The 25252-nt window shown below is 38.3% G+C and overlaps 1 protein-coding gene across 3 annotated transcripts in view; it reads right to left on the bottom strand.

Annotated features, from left to right (window-relative positions):
• The window catches only part of ITSN1 (intersectin 1), a 148398-nt gene that overhangs the window by 122787 nt on the left and 359 nt on the right, over positions 1-25252 (bottom strand). The gene's annotated exons all lie outside the window — the stretch shown is intronic.

The following is a 25252-nucleotide window of genomic DNA, read 5'->3' as shown; positions in this document are numbered from 1 at the left end:
GTATTCATGGTATCTATCTTCTGCTATGGGAAATGGATAACCTGACCACAAAGGAAGAAAAATCACTATAAACCCACCAAGCAGGCAACAGATGTAGTAGCAAGGCACTATTCTCTTTTCTCCATTCTAAGTCAGAAGACAGCTCAAGAGTCTAACAAATAAAGAACTTCTTCCTTTCTAAAAACAGGATAAATTGAGACATTTACCAACGACTGTGGTGGGAGCCCCAGACTAACAACAAAAACAGAATCTCTGTGTACATGCAGTTAAGGACATTGTTTATTTTCTTGCCATGGCACTGTCACTTTATCTTGTTCAGTCACTTAAGCTTTAAGTGTTTCTGCAGGAAAGATCTCCACAACTACTTCCACAGAAACTACCAGGTTTTTGTCTGTTCTTGCTGAAATACTACATAAGGGACACACTGTCCAAAACACATTTTATTACTTCAAGACCTCAGGGTCAAAGTTCAAGAGGATGGTTATGGAGAACATTCTTGGTGAAATCAGAGCTATACCGCTCAAAATTCTCAGTCAAATTTAAGATCCAGACAACAGACTCTTTTGCCATCCAGATTAACAGCTGGCTTGCTGCTTTCCACAATTTGTTTTTCATTAAAACAGTACTGAGTTTTCCAGGCTATATTACCACACACACTTCTGGGTGAAGGTATTTCTAATTTCCTTAACTAACATTAATTAATGTTAATATTATAATATAATATAATATAATATAAATATTAATGTTAATAATTATTAATTTAACCTGAGCAAGGTGCTCAGAATTTTTTTTTAACAACTTTAAAATATTATTTCTTCAGAGAGAGTTCAGAGATTAATTCTTAAAAAATTTAGTCCTTTTCTTCTTCCAGTACCTGAGAAGACTATCAGATAACTGGTTATCGGCATAAATATCATCCCCTCTGAAGCAAATGAGAATGACAATCCCTATTTCAAAGCTGGGGAAACTATGGCAGGAAAGCATTCTAATTCATGGTAAAAGTTAATAGTGTAACTTGGAACAGAAATCTAATTCAGTCTGATCATGAAGCACGAGAACGTATTTTGCACATGGGTATTACAAGCAGCAGAGAAACTAAACAATAAGGTTGGCAATGAGAAGTTGCAGAACCAGAGATCTTCCAGCATCATTACATTCCGCACCTTCATCCACATAAGAAATGTTGCTGATGACTACATATTGCCAGCAGTACTCAAAAGCTCCCAAGCACTATAGTTAAAGTATTTCAGGATAGTACAAGCTATATAACCAAAGCAAAAGTCTTTCCCTTAAGGAGTTCCTGGTTTAATCAAATGGAATTAACACTAGGAACAAAGCAAGCAAAGGCTGCAGCGAGGAGATCATTTTGTTGTATAGTCTAGCTAGCACAATTTGAATGGCTGTTTCTAATCTCATACATACATGGGCTGTTTTTAATCTTGACAGAATTTCACCCAGTAATTCCCAGTACTGAGTGAACTGTGACTGAATTACAGTATCTTTTTAAAGAGATGACTGGCTTTCATTTTAAAAGATTTCACAGGATGGAAAAACCACTGCATCACTCAACTGTTTCTAAAACCCTTATTAAGAAATAAATACCTTGGTTTATTTTCATTTTAATATTTGTTGATTTCACTCTGAACCACCAGACCTTGTAAAATATGATTCTTTCCTTATTTTTTAGGATGAACTTTTAGTAGTTTTTTAGCACTCACAACTTTCATTTTTGTATTCCTTAAAATGTAACACGTACAGAGGTGTAGTAATAAGCTGTTTTCTTTTTTGTTTGTTTTGGGGGTTTTTTTGTTAAAAAGCTTCTTTAGCACAATTGCAGTTGGCAAGCTCTGACTTCTCCCCCTTCAAAACAATTTCTAAAACTAAAAATCTGAAACAGGAGAATTACAGAGTTAGGAATACATGCCACACCTACAAGATAGCCTTACCAGTAGTCTGGCGTTAACTTCAAGAATGATTCAGTAAGGAGGGCAAGGAAATGCAGGATATCACTACTAAAGTATTGTGTTCTCTTAGACCCTCAAAGTCTATTTTGTTCCACAAATGTGAACTTGAGCAGTGATCTCAACTGCCAGTAAGTAATAGTTTATAGTTATACTGAATGCTAATAGAATCAGATAAAGCAGATTGGTTCTGCTATTTACATTACACAAAATGAAGACAGTCGTGCTTTATTTCAGAACTGTTAATCTAGCTATCTCCATGGCTCAAGGATCACTAAGCAATGGCACTTAGAAGATACACTCGGAACAAAAGAGAAAAGTGGCCAAAGCCTGGAGTCCAGCCTTAGGCAAAGGAAAACTAAGTCTGAGCCCTCTGTAACACCTAAATGCTAGTTTTATGTTATTTGTATACTTGTGAATTATTCTAAGAGGCTGACAGTCACATCACACCTTTAACTTAGCCAACCTTACCTTTTTAACTCTAGCTTTTCAGAGAGTAGAGCACAGTTGTTTTGAAAGCCCAGTGTAGCACTGGATCACTTCTATTTCTCTAGGCATTTTTGCCTTATGAGATTTCTAATCTCTCCAGTCCACATAACAAATAACTTTGTTTCTTCCTTTACTGCCTCAGCAAGAAATAACTCAACCACAGAATGTTTGGTTTTTGCAGATTAACCTTTTCCTTATTCCTACATCAACTGTCACAGTACAACTACTTCCTCCCCCCTCTGGGCCACCTCCTATATCACCTGCAAGTCAAGAAGGTCATGTAAATATACCAGAGGGTAGCTGATAAATTTCCTTCCCCACTTTCCTACAGATTCCCACTACACAGCTCTGCATAAACTCTCCCATGTTTCAGCATATTGGTCCAGCATTATTCCAGCATTCCTGCCTTCTCAATGCAGCATTTTAATCTATCATTGCTACTCTACCTCCACTGCAGCTAAAGCCACCCTAACAGCAAGGATTCGTACCCCTGCATGAGCTCAGAAGTGATGGGAGGTGGAGATGGTGAATCCGTGAGCTACTTTTCAGTCACAGGACTGAAAAGCAAAGAAATTATGGACACAGTTTAGATCTGTGCTCCCCCTTTCTGACTAGGCCAGCATAACTGTCTCTAACATGAGACAGATCGAAATAAAAGGACTCATAACCCAGCTTGATGTTCTTAGAGGAACGACAACGGCCAAAGGAATAGGTCAGAGCCATCAAGTCTTTCTTGGACAGCAACAACGGTCTTTTATGCCAAGATTTCATTACTTGTAGACCTAACCTAATCCCATGTAGCTATGCTGTGCAAATCCCCATTCTTGTCTGAACTTGATAGCTGGTCATTTGAAACAGGGACAATGAAAAAAAGAAAAAAAAAAAAATCACATGTTCTGAGTTCTTTCACTTTATATTCTCCACCTCTGCCCCAAAGTAATAGTTATGCTGGGGGAAGGATAAGAAGGAAGAAAAAACCCAGAATCAGCACAAGTGTAAGTCAAGAGAGTTAAGGATCAGTGTGTCCACTCCCTTTCCCCTTCTCCTAGGCAAAACCATAAGATAAAAAGGTCTAGTAGGGCAGAGATAGGATAAAGTTGGTGATAATAAGAGAAGGCGCAGATGGCTCTGTCTTTTGAACTACTACAGTGTAGGTCAGTTTGCCCTCCATAAGCATCTGCTCTTCTGAACTCTTAGAGGAAACAGGATCATCAGTTACATAAATGCAGTGGTACAGCAAAAGCAGTTTGCTGTAACAGATTTGTCAAGTAGATTTTCAAAACAGTCATTTAACCAAGCCTTATCAGCATCTGAGTAGCTGTGTCAGACCACATCACTATTGACTGAAGTAGCCAACAACTCCCACCCACATATCTTCAGCTCCAAATTTCTTCAAAGCTCTGTCTTCCTAACTCTTCTGCATGACATTAGGAGCACTTTCAGATACAAGAACAGACACATATTGTGTCATTTAGACAAGTATTCTTGTTACTCACCTTCCTTCTGGTCACACTTAACCCTGTTGTTCAGACACAGGTTGACAGCAGTCATTCCCTGCAGTTTACTCCTCTTATTTTTTCTTCTAATTAGTTATACTGATTTCCTTGAGAATCTCAATTCAAGAACTTTGATCTCAGGGCAAAACTCTCTGAAGAAGACCTCATAAGATTTATGAGCATTCCTTGAACCTGCCCTGAACATGAGTAGCATCCCTATGAGATGGCTAACCTCCCTGCACTTCACCAAAAGACCCCAAAACAATGAAAGTGAATGGCAAAGACTCACTCACTGGTTTTCTTTTCAAAAAGGAAAAAAAATTCATTTCAAACACCACCAAGCAGCATGCTGTAAGAGAAGCTCATTCTTTGGGGCAAGAATGAAACAGGCATTAAAACAAATCTCAAAAATAAGGATGCTTTCCTTACTTTCTTCTTCCACAACAGAGCTTCTCAGAGAAAGGGGTCACACAAACACTCCACAAAAAGTTATAGTTCCAGTTGTTGAGGGTTATACTGACTAAGCAAGCACTTAACAAAATTCTCAAGACATAATTATTATTAATGTTGAGCTAAAAACATCTGCTTGACCTATAAAGCTACTGATGCAGCACATGCCAGGAAATTCTCTGTTCTGTAGCACTAACATACAGGTACAGTCCTGACCCCAGCGCTGTAAGGTGACTGAATATATTTGCGTACAATGCAGTGATCCAAGTACTGCATTGATCCTGCTTATCTGACCCTTCTGAGTTCATCACAAGCAACACACATATTTTATATGTAGTAAAAAGTATATAGCTATAAAAATAATATATATGTAGCACAAGCTTCATATGTGTGGGTATCTACACAAAGTGCCATGTCACTTTGCATCAAACAGTAAGGTTAAATCCTTTTTTTTACAAGGATGAGTATAAACAGTTATGTGAAGTGCAGGTGCTCAGGTGCTGGCAGCAGGGGGCTGCAGGGGCAGCCTCTCTGAGGCTCCAGTGGACCCACTGCAGGGCACTGCTGAGCCCCTCAGCCAAGATGGTGGTGCCTCAGAGAAAGCTTGTGTAAGGATGGGCAAAACACTGCCCAGGAGTGAGGGGAAAAATGTGAGAAACAGCCCTGCTAGCACCCACGTGAGAGGAGAAGGTGCTCCGGGTGCCCCAGCAGAGATCCCCTGCAGCCCCTGGAGAGACCATGTCGAAGCAGGCATTGCCCTACAGCTCATGGAAAGACCACAGTGGAGCAGATATCCACACTGCAGCCCATGGAGGACCCCAGGCCAGAACAGGTTTGTCCTGAAGGACTGCAGCCTGTGGAGAGGACCCACGCTGGAGCAGGGGAAAAAACATGCAAAGGAAGAAGTGGCAGAGAGGAGCTGTTATGGACTGACCACAGCCCCCATTTCCCACCCACCTGTGCTGCTTGGGGCATGAGGGAGACAGAGGAGTTGGGAATGAAGGAGTGAAGTTGAGCCTGGGATAAAGGAGGGGGAAAGGTGTTGTTTCAATTTGTCTTTGTTTCTCACTATCCAAGCCTGTTTTAACTGGTGAAAAATAAATTATTTTTCCCCAAGTCAAGTCTGTTTTGTCCATGATGGTAATTGTTATGTAATCTCCCTATCTTTAACCCAACCCACGAACTTTTTCACCCCATCTTCTTCCCCATCCTGTTGAGGAGGGGAGTGAGCAGCTGGGTGGGTATCTGGCAGCCAGCCAAAGTCAACCCATGACAACATGCTTACTAATTTGAAGAAGCCAGTATTCCATCTGTAGATGATCCTGACCCTTAGGAAATATTAGAGACTACATAGGAAATGTCAGAGAATTAGAAAAAGCTTGATCAGACAAAACTGTTCTGATTTACAGAATTATTTTTATATAATATAAAGAAAGAAAGAAAGTATGCGTGGACTGACTCATAAAAAGATTACCAAATTTTGGCTTCTACTCATTTGGCACACAAGCAGGCTTTAAGAGGACTCGGCCAAAGTTCTCTAAAAACAGTAACACAGTGAAAAAATACCAATACTATACTGTAGTCACAGGCATTTTGACAAACTGTGTTTAAAAGAGATTAAAGAAAAGGGGACAATCTTTTCTACTTCAAATAAGAAACATATACAATAAGAAGTATCTGCTATACAGGATACAATTCAATAATCCTCCACAGTCTCTCTGAAATTGAAGATGACCTAAATGCAGGCACCTTTAGCAGAATAAAACAATACAAATAGTAGTTCCCAGGTGAATATAGAGAACACACTTGAGTCTAAAGTAGCTGACATGTTGCAAGGAGTTAGTTACTGAAGCTTCATTTCTTTTATGAAGCAGACCATTTCATTTAGTTAGAACTTTACATGTGTTAAGATCTGGAACCCTTTTCCATGAATAGGATCATCAGTTCTCAGCTTTACAGAAAATGAAGTACTTCTTTTAAAAACAACCCAATTAAAGCAATGGTATGTAGTTTGATAAAGGAAAAGACACCTCTATTCCCAAGACCTACCTGATGTTCCCTAAGGATAGTAGAATGCCATTTAACACAAATATGCTACCAGCAGACAGTGAAAAGACCAAACAGCACTTTAAATAGCAGCTTTATTGGGAAGAAATGCAAATGTTGGATAATGAACAGATAATGAAACTTCCTGTGCTATATTTCACATAGTGATAAGGACAGACCCTTGGGCATTTGTAAAATTAAGGTATTTCCTTACACTAGAAAGGTTGCTTATCAGACAGCAGTACATATGGAGGATAAAGGATTCTCTTACACTGTCAAGAATGCAAAAGTTTCATAAAGCTTAAACAAGGAATTAAATATGTTAAAGCTCAACTGCTAGAGGTAATGTCTCGTATTTGAAATATGTTTAAGAACACACTAATGAACTGACGTAAAAAGGGCTTAACTACCTAAGGCAGGGTATGTCCCAAAGTAAGGTTTTTCTGTTTCTTTTTTCAATCACGATACTGATTTCCCTCCAAAATGCCTAGAAGCAGTTTTCACAGAAGAGAAAAACCAATTCAGGTGTGTCCACAAGGCTAGGCAACTGACACATGCAATGGGATAAGGGAAAGAAAAACAATTTGCAAAATGAAGTGGTGAATGGTAGATACATATATAAAAAATTTTAAAAGCATATTCTAACTTATAAATCCTATTCCTATATTAAACAGAATTATCAATCAACTGCAAGTGCAGTTGAATGGCACAAAAAAAAAAAATGTATGAGCATGTGACAAGCTGCTTTTCCAGATGACAAGTGTGCTTTCTATCAGTTCCCCATAAATCAGTCTCCTGCATCTCAAGAATCGGAAAAGTTTCAATCCTTGGTTGGAGTAAAAGATTCTTCAAATGTTAAGATACAATGACAGGAATAATCCTGCTGAATATATTACCAGTGGTTATAACGAGTGCAGAGGCAGCAAAGATAGACACATGAAAAAGGAAGGTTTTCCATATATTTCACTAGAGTTGAGGTGCAAGTATTTACACAACACAAACTCCTTCAAAGCACACATACAGCGAGGTTAAGGCTTTCCTTGCTACAAAAAGATAGGTGGAAGCAAGAGTTTATTGGAAGAATAGACAGATTTCAGCTTTAGTCATAACAAGCTGGATGTTGCAAACAGTATTCCACAGAAGCACTTTTTAACTGCTGAGCAGTTGAGGGAGCAATGGGATCACCCAAACACGGTGTCACCAAGTTCCAGGCTACAAACACTCTGCATTTCTGCCAAGGGTTGGAAATTATTTCAAGCATATGCAGGAGAGAACCAGGATATGCACACAAACAAACCAACTCCAAGAAAAAAAGCTAGATACAGAAGACAGGACATTTTTTTAAAAGATATATATATCAGTTAGAAAAGAGGTGCTTATTCTCAGTAGATAAATATTTATAGCTGATATAAGAAGGGTTCTCTGAAGAATGAAGGTTACAGGGGGAGGGCACCGTATGCATAAGCATTTTTCATGCTTGATCTGGAAAGCAGGCTACTTTGATATGGTCCTTCTGTAAATGACCCAAGTAGTCTGTATGGTTAGTAATACTGAAGAGAGTCATTTGCATGTACTGAAATTCTTTAATACCTCTTTCGACGATAAAAATTCCTAAAGAGGATAAGAACATTAATGTTATTGTTAGTGCTAATGGTTTATTTACTGTAAGTCACAAATCTGCAGCATGGGGAAGTTTATTTACTATAGCTTACAAATTTCTCCCCTGTGGGTACTTCAAAAGTCATCCGTTTTTCAGTACCTACTAATCAGGAAAATTTGTTACAAGTCACATTATGGTTGTGAGGCTGTCTTGGACTAGAAAAAAATCAAATTATTAAATTGTAATCCAATGCTCTGATTTCCCAACATAATAGATCTAAAAAGCCTTTCAAGTTTGATTCAAGCAGAAAGTGAAGACAGCTATGAAAACAAATCTACTGAATTTCTTAAAAACCATTTGCAAGTTTTTAACATAGCTATTAATCAGTGCCCAACTACACACGTAAGTACAGTTCTGATGGTTTGTAACAACATGATCCTTATTCACTGAAGTTGTGAGGTGGCAGCAGGTTGATTACTATGAAGAGACACCCTGAACTCTGCATCCTCAAGAGTCTTGTTTCCTCAGCAAAGGCAGGGACAGAAAAAAGCGAAGAGATGAAACATTTATATGGGGAGTAGTAAAGAAAGGTCACAGAGAGGAGGGCCAACAAAGAATGAAGCAAGACAAGCCTGATAAAAGCACAGGAAGGGCACAATGCTTCAGCGGACTTCACTGTTCATCCATCTCATAGTTCAAACACAACCCATCCATTTCCTCCATCAAACTCCCACAGCACTTACAGCACTCATGTAAAACCTCACAAAGATTAAGCTTTCCAAGTTTCACACTTCTGAGATCAAATACACTCAGAAGATGATGTTACACCCAGTGATGACACAAAACGATGATCTGAAGACAGAACTTTGTTTTAGCATCTGACATGGCTAGAGATTAGTATATCTCTTTTTTAAAGTAGACAATAGGATTGTAAGACAACTCCTTTTTCATCTTCTGTAAGACAACTCCCTTTTTCATCTACACAAGCCCTGAACAAGGTTCTTGTAGGACACAGTTGTTGAAGAAGTGAAAGACTCCAGCCATCTTGTTAAATGCATGAACTTTAAATTCCTACAGAAGTCATCAGCACTACATCTCATCCAGTTTTTTCTTGGTATGTTGGTTGCCATGAGCTCACTTCGGTTCACTGAAAGTTAGTGTCTGTCAGTACAAAAGCCATGATTTGCAGAGAATCAGAGATGCCACCTCTAGTATCAATTTAAACAGTTACCAAGTGAAATCCTGGGACCAAGTCAAGAAATTTACATCATCTTCACTAAAATGAGAATTCCAAGCCTAATAATCTAATTCTGTAAAAAGAGGAAATAACAACACCAAAAAAAAAGGAATCTGTAGTGTTTAAGTTACATCATTACAAAGGTTACTAAGCTGTCTACCTTCTCTCCATTTTCAATCTTGTCATCAGTAGCAATATAAGAGAAATTACAGAATGTTATTTCCCATGCTTTGTTAACAATTACAGCTCAAGCTCCTGAAAAGCTGGTTAAACTTGTACATCTTCATCATATTATTCTCTCTTACAGTTTCAAGATTGATAGGATGAAAGTCAAAACACCAACAGTGACCAATATACTGATATGTCTCCCAAACAAGAAAAAAATATGTTTAGTCCTTAAGCTTAACTTCAAGACAGCTCCTTCTTTTCTATGTTGATTTCAAGTTCAGGGCAAAGCATGTGCCAAACCTCAGAAAGATTCTGAAATGAACAGCTCACATAAAATATATGTGTACATATATGTAGTAAGATTGAAAAAACATTTGACTACATATAACAGAAGGGATGTTATACGTGTGCTACCATAATAGAGATATTTTAGATTTCTTCTAAAAAAACGTATTAAGTAACTAACGTTAGTTTTTCAAGATCCTCCACTTTTCGGTCATTCAAAAAGGCACTTAGTATTAATATAGCAATAAAACAATATTGCTAGGTACTAAAAATTGCTTGGAGAAAGGGGAGCCTCTTTTTATCGGAAGAGCAGGCACCCACCTGACTTAGCTAACAGGATCACATCTGTAGGTCATCAATCAGGTTTACATGTGTGTATATATATATTTATACAAGGGGGAAGAAATAGCAGAGATCTGTAGTTTAAGATCGCAAATGATATTTACTTTTCATTACAAATACGCTAACATATCTCCATGCAAGAATGATAGATATGAAAAGTTTGTACAATTTATAGCACAGGAGAAATACAAGTTTGCACAATTTAGAGCTCACACTTGCAGTAGTGGATTAAAACCCGACAGCTAAAATTATTACAGTCCCCATTTATTGAGCCTACTCTAGAAAGCTACTGTAACTTTTAAGGGGCTTTCACTCTGGAATCAGGATCAGGATTACTTTATTTCTCAGTCTGTCTTCATAAAAATCGGGGCAAGTTTACCTTGAAAATTGAGTCTTATGACTTGAAGAGAAGATAGCTTGAGGGCCATTTTCTGCAGCAGAGACATTATCAGAAGAGGCTTGGGGACAGCTGTGAAGGAAGCTTGAAAGAGCAGAGGCTAGCATAATTGGCAGTACATTCAGCAGTAATTTTTCAACTCACACTGGCTGGCTTCAGTATGGCACAGCACACTCTAAGAGCTGGCAATTGACAAGATTTTAAAAATAAACTTTGGATTCTAAAAATACCTTTCTGACTATTTACCTTCTGAGTTAAGACCTGAAAATGAAAACTGGCATTACAATGAAGCATCAACTCCTTCACCAATCATTACAGCTAATAAGCTACCTTTCTAAAATGGCAAGGAAGATTTTCTTGTAGTCACTTGTCTATACGAGAAGTGTAGGCTAAAGATATTTTTACATTAAAAATCAGGTTGTCAGTATTTCAGCTATTCAAAAACTCTACACACTGAAGCACTTACAGTCAAACCTTCATCAGACAGACAAAAAAAAAAGCCTTTCTCAAAAACTCAACAGTCTAGCTTTCAACTCTCCTGAAAAATATACATGGCATTTACTGGTGCTTGAAATGAAAGGCAAAAGACAAAATGAACTTATGGGAAAGAAGAGCTGGCTACTTGCAGGGGAACGAATCTGAACTTCTTCCTCAAAATTAACTCGTGCCCCTTTGGGGAAAGAAAAAGGTAGTAATACTCAACAACTGTTTGACATCAAAACAATGAATACATGTCCAATGAAGACTCAATGGAGGCACTAAATATGCCAAGTATGATATACAGCATTTTCTATTAAATATGTTCAGTTCCAAAGTTGTGAACAGTTGTAACAGGTCCTATGAAGCAGTAAAATTATAGTGTGGGACACAGCAAGAGTAAGATTGTTAAATCAATTTCCTCTGAAAACCTAGTGACAGTACCTAATTTTCCGAAAGCTACAGTACTATTTTCTATCACTTTTAAAGCTTCCAGAGCAGCACTAGCATAAATCTCATACATAAGTCAAATCAACTTTACTTTCTCACATAAATGAGCAATAAAGTACCCATAGAGATAAAATTACATGAATGTGCCTCAGTTCTCATCTGCTTAAATATTGCTGCTGACGGTTTCAGAACCCAAGTACTCCTTCAAATGTACAGCTGTTTCAGTGCAACTTTTAAGCAGGAAACCCCAAATTACGCAAGAAAAAATTCCAGTAAAAAAATGCCAGTTCATATGCTTAAAGGAGAAAAAAGCAGCAGCAAGTAATCCTCAATAAAGCCTTCCAGCAAGCATTGTCAAGAGATGCACTGACATTCTAGCCCGAATAGGCCATTTACTCACACATTTCTTTTCTTTTTCCTTTTTATTTTTAATTCTCCAATGAACAATGTCCATGACAGCTGTTTCAAGCTACAGGAGTTCTACTATATGGCAACAGTTCATGTTCTTACTTTAAGACCTGCTGAAAAATCTCACTATTTTTATTACCAGATTACCATGCTAAATACATGACCACACTTGAGAGAATAACACAAGTATCTGGGGTATACATTTGTCTATGGCTCATTTAATCAACTGCTTGTACAGCTGAGAATTGGAATGCTTGAGGAGTAGGGAGAAAGAAGAAAACCCAGCACCTCCAGTTCCTTCGAGATACTAACAAAAAGAGAAGGAATTTTGAATTAGGCCCAGCAGAAAAATCAGCATCTTCCAATCCTGCAATCATTACTTTAGCCTTTTGAAAAGTTCCTGTTGGTTTAACAGCCCCAAGATGAAGTCTTAACAGAGGCCTCAAGAAATCTCACTGCCAGCAGCGACTACAATGTCAAAGCATGCAGTGTTAAAATCCTCAGAGAACTAAAGGTACAAAGTGGAAGAATCAAGCTGAAATAGAGGCAAAGAAACAGGGTAACAGTGCAAACATTGAAGACTAGCAAGAAAATGTAATACCTCAGGACACTGTGTACTATTTACTTGTCAGGAAACACTAGGAAGAAACCTACTGTCTAACAACAACAATGAAAGAGGGAGGCAAACTTTCTTGAAACACAGATTAGTATGTCATAGCTAAAGCTAGAATGACAGCTGGCAGCCAACATCAGACTGCACAAACAGCATAGTAATTTTTCTGGTTTTCTCACCTGTTCCCTTATATTAACCTACTTTAGAATTTGGGTAGTCTTCCATGGGTCTTTCTGGGAAATTAATTTCATTGCTGACAATTAAAGCTATCAGACTGCTTCTAAACTAAAACATTTAGAATAAAGACAGAAGTAAACATACCTGCCTGAACACGCAAACAATATACAGGCATTAGAACAATACACACAGCTTATGCCAAACCCTCAAGAGAAGGCCATTCTTAAAAAATTCTGAAGGAATATGAGATGAAGTGCATGAACCATCCTGACCAGGCTGATTTATTTCTGAATAATAAAAAAGATTTTATTACATAGATAAATCCTTAAGATTTGATCTTCTAGAGGACTGCATATGACAATTCAATTGAACCCTGGAAAAAGTTCTCTCTGTGACAGGAGAATTGATCTGCTTTGGAAAACAGCAATTCTAGAGTATCAAGCCCCAACATCATACCTAAATCATTTGTGAATTAAGCACTATGAAGAAAAAAAATAAACAGAACCCAAAAAGCTGGGGGGGGAATCATAGCTGTTCCAAGTGGTATCTAACAGTTGCAAAAGAGATCTAATTTTGTTATTGGTTTTAGTGCAAAGTTAAGTACTGCAGACCTGTAACAGAAACACAGTCAAACCTCATTTTTAAAACACTTATCTCTAGATTGGCATACCAACTGAACTGATACACAAAGATGCAAGAAAAAAAAATGAGCCATAGCATTAAAATGCTACAGCCTGGCCAAAAATATGAGTAACCAGATACACAGTGCCAGAGGTCACAGCATCCACCAACAGCACTGCTCATGCAAGCCATTGTAAAAGGGTAATAAAGAAGTCCTACAAAGAGGCACTAAGCCAGCACCATCCCAAGAGAGAAAGAACTTAACACATTTTTTCAGTTACCTTGCCAATAACCTCCCCACTGTATCCAACCCACTAAACATTAAAATCTGGAAGAGATATAATGATTCTATAGCAACCAGCTGCTGAGATATTTTTCAAACAGAATGAACTGAATACAACTGCCAAATACTTTCCCAACAAATTTAGCCTATTCCTAGTGGGAGGAGAAAAGTATGTTCGTTGCTGTGATTCAAGATGCAGTGCAAATCTGAGGTCATTACAGAACTAGGGCAATTTAAGACAAATGAGATAACCAGGAACAGGTAAATAGACACACAAATTGTAGGTAAGCAAGTTGCTATCCCTCTGCAAGGACAGATGCCATCACTCCAGAAGCCTCTCCTCTGGAGAAGCACTTCCGTGAGACTTGCTTCCACACTGGTTACTCCCATCACCACATCACCAACAGGCCAAATTTACTAATACTTCCATGTCCCCTGTAAGAGTCTACTGGGGAATACTCTGTAGATTTAAAACAAACAGTCACAGGAACATGTCAGCTCCACAGTGGTAGCTGCACACGTATATAATTTGGGTTCTGTAAGCTCTCAAAACAAAGCAGTAATTTGGTTGTCTCTGTGTTTAGATACAACCACTCCTGCTATAAGTCTCCTGATGTGCGTATCCATAAAGGTTCAGCCTCCCTACTGTATGCCTACAAGCACATCAGCTAAAGCATTTTTCTCAGCAAAACAAGAATAAGAGACCATGAGAATACAAAAGCATGGTTTCCCTTAGCTCATATACAAGACAAAGGAAACCTCTAGGTAACTTGCAAAAACAACTAAGAAAAATCAAGCCTAATATTACGTTTATATACATTGTCCCAAGTGCATATCCTCAGAAAACATATTTTAGAAGTCTACATATCAAAAGAAGGGTGTAAGCCACCTAACTAGGTAATCTCTGTCTGTTTCCTTTTATCACAATAAGACTTTGTTTCTATTTAAATCTTCACAGAATGAAGTTGTTAATCTTTAATCACAGACAACGCCAAGCTGATACAAGATGGAAATACTGGTAGACTGTATTCATCTGGATTCATAATATAGTACAGTGATAACAACTGAATTCAACAGGTAGGTGTTTAAAATACCTTAATTGAGACAGGCTCCCATTTTTCCTCTTTGGCTTAGTTTTTTAACCTAGTGTTTTTCCACCTCTCTCCACCAGCTGTAGAGCATGGCTCAGCATAAGTATCTAAACTACTTCAGAAAAGTACCTGAGGACCGCCAGAAAAGCCAAGGGCGTCCTCTTGTACATGGCCTGGTACAGAACTAGAAATTGCTGCTGCTGCTGCCACCTTAAAAATGATAATCAGAGCAAACTAAGTTTAGTGCAGAGACACCAGTATGCAGATTTCTATTTGTAGCCTTCTGCCCTTTTCTTGCCCTTTATATTTACTGTCTTTTTAAACCTCTCTAACTACAAAGTATCTCAGGTTGGGAGTAATTGCATGCATTGTTCTCTCTGGAGGATTCAATGAACTTTATTTATTTATTCCTCCCCTCCCCCCTTTTTTCCTTTCTGAAGCTGGGAAAAGATAATAAAGCACAATAAACCTCCACACAAAAGGAAATTAAATTTCACAAGAATTTCAATATACAGCCTTCCTAGGTTTCATTTCAGTGCACAAAGTTTAGCTGAGTCGGCATTCTTGATTCACAATGCTTGCAGGTCTTTGAGGGTTTATTTTTGTTGTTTTAAGTAAGAGGACTAAATTTCTGTCACTGTTTTGAACTTCTCAAGCAGAATACTTAATTTTTATTTTGAAAATAACCATTTAAGAGATTCAGCATGATTATATTCCCTATATACACTCAGGAAAGCTATTTTAATGTAGTCGTTGCCCTGCCCCAACCAGCTTTTCCTAACTTTGCTTTTCCTAACAAACCCCAGGTGGCTTAATTCAGGATTGCATCAAGGTAATCCAGGAAAAGCAGGAACTTGGCATTGCCATAAGAAATTTCAGAAACTCTAGGAATTAAGCAACTCCAGCAGGGAATCCCATTCTCCTTGGAGCTACAGTGCAACATTTTCCTGCTTGAAGCACGTAGAGCAGGAAAAAATGCAAAATCATCTCTGAAGTTTCATGCAATTTCTGCTTACAGGAATTTTATCATCCATCAAAACCACCAAAGGAAGAATTCTCTCTCTTATACAAAAGTCCTTAAAACTCCACAAAAAAAAACCCTCAACACACAATAGGCAGAAGGTTTATTATTCAGCTATCAATGGAGCCTACCAAGTATCCAGAAACAACTACCAGCTGAAAAGACTACAGTCTTTCAGTCTGCTGAAATTTCAGCTAACATGTCATCCCTGGAATACATTCAATTCCTCAAGCCAACAACTAATAAGAGCCAAGACGCCAAAAGGTCAAAGCTCCATTTCTCTTATCCCTTCCTCTGAGCAAGTGGTGAGACCAGGAAGAAAAAAAAAAAAAAAAGAAAAAAAAAAAAACAATTCCACATATTCCTACCCTTTTTAGTCCTACAGTTCTCCTCCTTTCTCGGTAAGGACTCCGAAGCCTGTATCAAGGCACAAGCAGGAGCAGAGTGAAACTAGCTCACATCCTACCAGTCTGTCAACTGCCCATGAAATTCTGAATTCTAATATTGAAACCTAAAGTTTTCTGCTGTAGTTTGACAAAGAAGCAAGCAACAGCATAAACAAACGGTGGTGCCTGAATACTCAGAGATACTATCACATTAAATGTACTCTTTGCTGTACAAAGACTGTATTCAAATTAAGAGTTAGACTCTGTAGGATCAGATGATGTTCACAATGAAAAGGCTTGCCTTCAGCTTTTTTGTTTGTTTTAGTTTTGTTTCTTTCAAAGAAAGGCTTTATCAAATATTTTTAAACTTTTCTGTTTTTCTCCCACAACACCAGTAGCTCTAAGCTGGGGGCATTAAGATGATCTGATGCTAAAATGGCTAGTCTCAGACACACCCACACACACAATATTATGCTGCTTTTGTTCATCCAATATTCCTTTATTTCCTCCTTACTCACACAGCATGCCAAAAACTACCACTTGGTTCTGAACAACAGGCTTCCAATGCAAATTTAGCTTTTAAATTCCATTTAACTGCCTGTACAAATACTATCACTAACTAGTCCACAGTCTTCACCAAGATCTTCCCCATCATACCACCTGAAAAGTCTTAGGTAACACAAAGAGATTAAAACTTTGCCAGATTTCCTAAGATAGAGGAAGAATAGGAATGGGCACCAACATATCAAGGTCTTATATAAGAAGTTTGTAGAACATGTCAGGCAAGTTCATGCAGGGTTCGGTTGTGGGTTGTTTTTATTTTTTTTTAGAAGACAGCTTTACTTAGGGACCCTTCTGGGTTATTACATAAGTACTCATGGTTTTGTTTGTAAATTCTAAAATAATAGCAGGTTAAACTCTTTGGGTTAAATTCACTTACTAATAAGCTAATTTTTTAAAAGTCATACAATAGCATTTGTCAGCAATTCAGAATAACATTAAGAGTACTTCACTCAAAAGGATGCACCCTTTTCCCTCGTCCCAAAAAAAAAAAGCACAAAGCAAAATTGTTTTGCTTGCATCATCTACAGATGATGCACTAGCTCTAAGCAATCCTCTCAGATTTAGATGTTGAGTTTAAATAGTAGCACCAAATGCACGTTTGCGACACATTTAAGAAATCAATCCATTCCTGCTTTTGACACGTTAAAGTCAACACTGCGCCTGGAGTATTTCATATTTCTGTTTCACAAGAGTGGATTCCAGTTATTGTGCAGAGCTATGTGACTCACAGTTCATCCATAGCTCCTGATTGTACAGAAAGGATGACTAATTAATGAAAAAAGCATGAAACTGTTAAAGTGAAAACGCTGCACAAGCCTCAACTCCATTCAGATTATTCTGATAAGAACAGTGGTAATGAAGCATGTTCTGAGCATGGATAATACCCTTAGCAGCTTCTTATCAGCAAGCCTGGTTCAGAGACCATAAAAGTGTAACAGTGGGAGGAACCCACTACTGGAGTGGGACGATCCAACTATTTTAGTTCCACTTAACTAAAAATCTCTTCTTCAGAAGTCCAACATCACACTCTTTGTACCACTAATGCCATCTGAAGGGCTCTTGGCAAACAGGAATTTTCAACACTGAGACAGACTTATTGATACTAACTAAGCCACTGACTCCTGACCACAGCCAGTCAGAGCTTATCAGTACTGCCAACATTACATCAAGTGCTACACCATACAAAAAATGAAATGCATTTGCCTTCTTCCTCTGCCCATGTCATCAAAGAGTTTGGTAACATTTCCTTGAAGCAATACCATTTTTCAGCAGACATTATCTACAAGACAAACTTAATTTCTATCATATTTCTTAAAATTAGCACATTATGTTCGATAGTAGGTTGGTATTTGTTCTTTTACGAGCATATTATATTGCTTACTGTGGTTTTGAGTAAGTACATAACAGTAGAACATGCAAAAACTTCTAAACTGGATAATGGATGTGTTCAAATTTTGTCATTAAACACCTCCAAAGTCCATGATGTCCTGCCATGAATTTAAGTATAAATGACCTTGTCCTGTGAAACCGTATTTTAACACTTTTATGTTTTGAACTTTTTCTCTGAATTTCAGTTTTACAAACCAGAATTTTAAAAAGAAACAACTATAAGGAATAGTTGGAAAAGAATAGGGGAAAACCTTGGTTACATATCTCGGTTTTAAATATAGTACTTGCACAAATAACTACAGCAACTTAATTCCACACTATTCTAACAAAAAATTCTTCCTTCTTCTCTTTGTTGTTTATTATCCTCTTTTGCAATTTGAGCACACACTGAAGAACAGAGGTATTAAAATGGAATGCTTCTTTGTGAGAAAATTTTAAAAGTATTTCAGGTAGCCTACAAACTATTTCTAGTAGTCTACTTCACACAGTCTTTCCTTGTTGGGGTTGGCTCTTAGAAACATCAACAGAACAAAATCAACAAACATCAAAATACAAAATTTGGTGGGAAGAAACACCTGATAGCCTTCAGATAATACTGAAATACATAGGACCATTAAAGTGAAGAAACACAGATAGAAGGAGGAAAAAAAGAACAGATGAGAAGAATGTTGACTGGTGAAGGCAATGAGCTAGGAAAGCAAACATCGCCATAGCACAGCCAGCAGATGCACCGAAGGACTAGATCAGAGAATTGCTATCTAAAAAAAGCCAATTACACTGGATGCCCATGCAAAAACAAACAGACAACCCAAACCTGAATATCACAGGAGCCTGTCTGTCTGTCTGCCTGAGAAAAACAGAGAACTAAGTTCATCCAACTGGGACTCACATCATTCAAAGAAAAAAATGTCGGTGTTTTTGTTCAAGAAATTAAACTATTACACCATCCCCTTTGGTACATGATCAGATTGCTGACATTTTATTACAAAACAGAACTCTGAAGTCATCAGCTTTTGTTTATGATTCTCTGTAAGAAAGAAAGAATCTTACTTCCCCAAAATACCCTGAAGATTTATGGAAGCTATTAGAACCTTACACTGGGTAAATTGAGGTCTGTCTAAACTTCCTCACCACAGACACAGGAATCCATACAGAAACTGTACACAGCTGAAGGCCACGTACCTGCAGGCAACTCTTCACAGTGCATCTATATACTGCAACAGATTCTCTTCAACTGCCAGCTTTGTATGAGTATAAGCACGTGTTCATACAGAACAGCTTGCAGGATGAGGGCTTAACAATGCGAAGCTAATGTCTAAACATAGTGTAATACAACTGGAACTAGGATCTGTTCAGCCTTTATCTTCTTTGGTTGCAAGACTGGCAGAAAAAATAACACTGAAGTTTTGACCAATCCTGCCATGACCTATTAAAAAAAAAAACTTACTTTAAAAAACATTAAATATTGTACCTCACAGTTTACAGGGCAGTCCATGTTCTTGTGAATTTGAAATTGTAATATAAAGCTAGAATACATGACAACTGTATTTTTACAGTTACTAATAAGAGGCTTTTTTTAATAAAGAGGTGGTGACCTCAAAACACAAAATTAGCTTTATCATATCTTCAGCTTTCAGATCAGTCATATGAACACTTAATATACAAGCACTAAGTTTCCAAAACACAATTATAAGTGTTAAATTGTAACATAATATGAAGATAGCCATCACTGATAAGCATCTGAGCATCCCTGCATAAACTCACTCTGACCTCTGAAAAATATGCAGCTGACTTCACACAGCTTCTTCAGCTAAATGGGCACCCAAGACTGTTCTATTCCATACAGACACACAGTTGAATTCCTAGTCATCAATACTGGAGTTCTCCTTTATAGTTCAATTGGTTGGGCTGCTAACAAAAAGTTAATGTATACTTTGCAGGACAACCATTATTTAGAAAACAAATAGATACCTCTTTTTTTTTTTTTTTTTTCCCCCCCAAGATGGGTGGTTGCTCTTTCTTAAACATACAACTAGATATCATTTTAATATTGTTCTCATATACTGTTTCTAGGTACTCGCACTGAGAAACTTAAAAGTACTATCAGAAATGGATGAAAATTCTTGTTTCTCCAGGGCAACTCCGATATGGGCACCTTTGGATCTTAGCAGGCCTGCAGAATCACACAAGGAAGGCAACAATTTGATTTGTGTATGTTATATTTATTGACAAACCAATTATTTTGTAACATACTGCAAAACTGTAAGTGATTGTTTAAAACAATTACTGTCTCATTTAAGAGTGAGCATACAGTCTTACCTCAAAATCTTAATACGGTTCTAGAGATGTCTCCAATGACAAAGCAAGGACAAAGCCGAGGAAAGCTGCCTGCTGGTAAGCTATTATAGTGGTGGTCTTCAAACCCTAATAAAGTTATCAGTACAGAAAGTCTGGCTGTCAGAGAAACTAGAAATCTGTGTTCTGCATTACTTGCCACTCAGGATCTTCTGTAAGCCCTCAAAAATACAGCTTTAATTTTAATGCAGAATTGTTTATTTTAGTCCTTTAAATCTTAAAAAATTCTGTTGAAGATATTTGTGGGCAGCTAATACAATGAAGGTGATTTAGTTATCCCTAACACACTGTTCAGTAAAAACACATACAAGTCATCACACCAAACGGTCACAGAAATTGACTGCTGCTTTCTTTAAAAAGTGGGGGACCACAACAACAAGATAATAAATGCAGTTAACTGTCAAGGATGTTGGGAAACCCAGACTACCTGCTCAAGGCACATGTGATTCTAGCTGGAAACTTCTATTATGAAGTACATAAGCCATTAAAAACTTCACTTTCCATTGTTGTATTCTCAGTTGTAAAGTCTGGAACTAGTTTCGGAAAACATCTTTAGAAAGCATGGCTAAAAGATAAGTAGAGCAGCTAACTAGCAAACTGGTCCAAAGATAGTACTTCAGGATTTTATGTGTGGTTTGAGTTAGAAATTTTCTAAATGCTGTAAATAAGTCCTCATATATAGCTCATTAATTATTTCACAGGTATATTTAACTGCTGTAAATATTATTTACAATTATGTATAGAAAGCAACGTGCTACAAAGGAGTTTCATTATGAGGCCTCCCGAGAAGTCCCAGCCATTTCAGGTGGCTCTCCATGAACCCTGTTTCAGAAACCACAGATTTAAACCCAGGTGTTCTGTGTATTTTAGAAGTATAACTATTATCTACAAATTGTGCATTCACATGGAACAAGTAAAACTCTATCTTGAAATGACGCAAAGATAAACCACTGTCCAGTCATTTACATTTATTAGTCATTCTCAGGTCTAGATCCTTAAAAGATCTTTAGGTAGAGAATCCCCATGGAAATTAGAAGGGGTTACCCATCAAGATACAAAGGAAAACCTGAACTCTGGAAACAACAGGTCTTCAGTGAAATTATTTTAATACTATTACTATGGCTTGCTAGTCTGTAATATTAGTACTAGTGTATTTATCTATACTACTAGAGCATACCAGCAAGCCCATGATTTTCAAGGATTGCCATTGCACAAAAACTTACTCTTATAAATCCACAGTATTTAGACTTCAACTGTCAAAACTGTGGTCACCACAATATCCTGTGGGCACACACAACCACAAGAGACAGAGCAGGGGAAGGGAAATTGAGTACTACTGTGAAAAAGAAACATACAGCAGAGATTTAAGTTTCAGGCAATTAATAATGATTATTTCAAAATTCCAGGCACATATTTTACACAACGCTTATGAAAAGTTGACTTTACAGAGAAAAAGAAAGATGACCACTAAAATGACACTAGCATTAATTAATTCAATTACCTTAGAAATAACACATGAAAAAGGAAAATATAATATCCAACATATGTAAGTTTAATTCATTTAATAAGAGAAAACCAAACCAAGTATGGTTTGGTACCATGTCATTTAATTTTTCTGCATTTTGACTGATTGCAATAAAGGGAGTGTTGTAAAAATCCACCCTTTGCATCAGAAATAAAAGAAAAAACTTTCTTCCTGGGGAAGACAGAGGATATCTCTCTTCACTCCTCCCCACACAAAATTATTTAAACTCCATTCATTTTCTATTCTGGTCAAGAAGTTAACCCTTTGACACTCTGGAGTAGATAGACAAATTCTAGTTTCAGTTGTAGAAAAGCATTTAAGATCAGTAATTAGAAACTAATCTCTCCTATATGAATGGTGCATGGTCTATCAAGAACTTGACCACTTCTACCCATTCCACACACACGGAACTATCTAGAGAGATTCATTCTAGACAGATGGATTAAGTAGACATTTACATACACACTTCAAAACTATACAATTTTTGTTTTGTTGTACGAAGGATTGTCAAGTACAGTTATCAATACTGCAATCTGCAACTAAAATATCAAGACATACCTACAATAACAGTGCCACCCAAAAATAATCAGTGGAATCTGTTATATTCTTTTTTAATTTTAGAAAGCGTACTCTTAAAAAGAGGGTAAGTACTTCTGCCACGTATCATACAGAAATTTTAGCACCTCACAGTAAGTTTTTATGTGCACAAGTAATTTATCATTAGATCTCAGACTGGACCAAATTTCTAATTGTCTACCACACCACCCAATTTCATGCTATGCAAGTAAAAACAAAACCAACTTACTGTGTAGGGGCCATTTCAAGTTCAGCAGCTGTATTAAATACAATAGCAACGAGCATTCAAAGTTTCTAGCAGACAACAGGAGCAGTAGCAATCTTTGGTTTATTTTTATATTAAAAAAAAAAAAATTAAATCTGATCTCTTTGTTTCCATGCAGGTTAACTACTGAGCCACTCCTACCTGAAATGTGTACTACAAACAAATCTGTCTGCTTATGATTTATTCTGCCCTATTACTAAAGACAGAATAAACAAATGTTCATAGTCGATAACTCTCCATGATGATTTTCTCCCCATTCCTCAAGCCATTGCTTACATTTTCCTTAACTTTTTATTCTACAAACGGAACTCTTATACTCCTATTTTCCCTGGTGTTATCCTACTAAAAACTAAAATTACAATCCTTGATTATGGTACAAAGATAGACCAGAAAGGCTATTCAACATCATCATTTAGAATTATTTAATTGCTGGATTCACATTCTTTTCTGAATCCAAATCTATCATAATTGCATGCTTAGAGGTATTAAGGAAAGGGCATGCAGACTTTCCACCAAACAGCTAACAGCAGCAAGAGACAGAACAGGCATTGCAGCTCATTGGTGTATTCTGAGATACCAATTCTTATTTTATTGTATCCAAGTAGTTATTCTGCTGAACCAGGATATAAAGGAAAATTATCAAGAAAACACAGCTACTCTGAAAAGGATCTTATCTGGAACAAAAGACAGTGGGATATTATAGAGGGAACACTAGAACTGAAAGAATTAAGTGTGGTTTGTGAAGCAGCAAGTGCAAAGAGCAGCCTGCTCAGATCAAATTAAGTTTGAGCCTAATACACTGGAGAAACTGTTCAGAAACAGTTCATCTGTACGAAACATGACCCCTGTAAAGCTGCCAAAATCAGTGAGAGCATACAAGTGCTAATCACGCAAGCTTAAAATGGCTCAAACTGCTTTGACTTGCATGCCTTAGCATAGATGACTGCATATCCTAAATTACAAGTTAACAAAAAGAACGCAACTGTTTCCTTTACCTGTACTTCTGTATGCAATCCGTACACCTCCTGGTCATCCACAAGCAAGTACACCCCCCACTCATTACTTGGAAATCTGAATACAGCTGACATGCAGGACTCCTCCTTCCATACCTCACCCCCTCAAGCAGGGCTTTTGGAGAGGCAGGGTGAGCGTTTCAAAACAGAAAGAATTCAGTAATCAGTTCACTGGTATGTTAAGAAGTATACTGTATAAAAACCATCAACAGGGCATACTCATCGAGGGAAGTTACTAGTGACTAGAACAAAAACGCAGAAGAAAGGTTGTCTAAGACGGTGTGGAATAACACTGCGCAGTCTAACACTCTCCAGAGTCATCAGTACATAAAATACAGAGTTTGGCTTCTTGATTTAGGAAAAATGTATGCATTTGGAGGTCGACTTCAAATATTTTGTTAAAATATATAGCTGTTACCTTAAATATACTGCCATACAAGCTCTAAACATAAAGCATACTTTAGAACTGGGGGGTGGGAAGAGGTAGAGGAAAAGCGAGTGTTTCTTGCTTCAATGAGTACCACACTAACACATTTGGAATGCTAGTTATTTCACTAACAAGCGTTCTTTACTAAACAATACTCTCTAATGATCTATGGAAGTGTTTTCCCTATCATGACATCCACACCCCACAGAAAGGTAGAGTTCACGGAAAATACTGTTTTCTAAAAGCAAACCCCACATCTTTCAAAATAAAGAAGCAGCTGAATCAGAACAAAAGATGTCCACAGAAAATAATATCCACAAAGTTGTCTGCTAATCCTTGGCAAACAGAAATGAAGGGACAAAAAACCGACGATGTACCGGTTTCCTTTTCCTGACGCCCTGATAACATTCCCTCGTTCAATTGGTCGTGTGCCCTTTTCAAGCCGTAAGGGATGGCATTCCTCCTTCCCTTCGCACCAGGGCGGACCGTATGCGTCGAAGGGGCAGGGAGCAAAGAGGACAGAGGCAGCAGGAAGAATCGTTATTTAACGAGGTAAAGGGAAACCCGCTACCCGCAGCCGCACAACCCACCCACTGCATTCCACGTCCGAGATCCCCCGGAGGACACGGGTGGCCGGGACACGGCTCCCTCCGGGAGCGATGGCTGTCTTGTGACGGCGAGGGCTGTGCTATCACCGAGCTAGCGCACATGAACCGGGGCGCTCCCCCCGCCGCATTGCCCCGCTTTCCTCAACCCACAAAACGGCGGCTGCGAAAACGACACCCGCGAAACCCACCCCCGGTGAGGTACTAAGAAAAATTAAAATAATAACAGTAAGAAAAGGCCAGCCCGAGAAACGCAAGCAGCGGCGCCCGCCCCGGCGCGTACACACAGCCCACCGGGGCCGGAGCCGCACGGGCGGCGCATCCCGCCTCACGGCTCCGCGCCTACCCCCGGGTCGCCCACACCAGCGACGACCGCGGCTACTGAGGGGGAGGAGGAGGAGCGGGGCCGCTCGCTCCGTACCGGGCACCCGACGCCTGTCAGCGGACCCGGGCAGCGGGACACGCCCGGCCGCCGGTACCGTGCGGAGGCGGGGGCCGGCAGAGGCAGCGCGGGGCAGAGGCGCCACTGCTACCC

The sequence above is a fragment of the Strix uralensis genome, chromosome 2 (assembly GCF_047716275.1).
Source record: "Strix uralensis isolate ZFMK-TIS-50842 chromosome 2, bStrUra1, whole genome shotgun sequence".
Lineage (NCBI taxonomy): Eukaryota > Metazoa > Chordata > Aves > Strigiformes > Strigidae > Strix > Strix uralensis.
Note: the sequence above shows the minus strand (reverse complement) of the source record. Positions and strands in the feature narration are given on the sequence as shown.